The following is a 686-nucleotide window of genomic DNA, read 5'->3' as shown; positions in this document are numbered from 1 at the left end:
AGGGTGCAGCCCTGGGGGCAGCAGAGGTGAGGTGGGGGTCCCAAGCCCCAACTGAAGAGGGCCCCTGGGGTAGAACATCACCCATCCCATTCAGTTCTCACTCTGGGGCGGGGTTAATCCACATGTCTAAACCCATCACCAGCAGGAACTGCTTCACTCTGCAGCTTTCAGTCCTGACACCCAGGGGGTTAATTAACACTCATTAATGACGGAGCACAAGGCCCTTGCAGGAGCTCCAGCAAGCACAGGGCTGAGCCAGCGGTGAGAAGATGATGCCTAGGCAAGGATGAGACAGTGACAGGTGGCCAGCCAGGGATCCAAATCCTCTCTTTGGCAGACCCCTCTCTCATGCTGGGACAGAGATGGGGACACAGCCACGTTGCTCCAGGGTTTTCTCCACTGATTTATTAAAAGAGGTCCAGGAAAATACATCTTTTCATAACCAAACACTCAAAGAAGAAGGCACCAGAGTTCAAGTGGCATCCAGGCGAGTGGCACATGGAGTTAAGGCACTGCTGCTCCCATGGGGACAGGCACAACAGCATCCCTCAGTGGGATGGGGATGGAGCTGGAAAAGGAGCCAAGATGCAACAGAGGCACCCAGTCTCTGCCTCTGGCCGAATCCAGCCTCCCCTCACTCCCAGCCTGCGAGCTCAGGGGCAGGACCAGCCTGGAAGGGCAGGCAG

Source organism: Merops nubicus, unplaced genomic scaffold (assembly GCF_000691845.1).
Source record: "Merops nubicus isolate BGI_N331 unplaced genomic scaffold, ASM69184v1 scaffold21550, whole genome shotgun sequence".
Lineage (NCBI taxonomy): Eukaryota > Metazoa > Chordata > Aves > Coraciiformes > Meropidae > Merops > Merops nubicus.
This window is presented reverse-complemented; position numbering follows the sequence as displayed.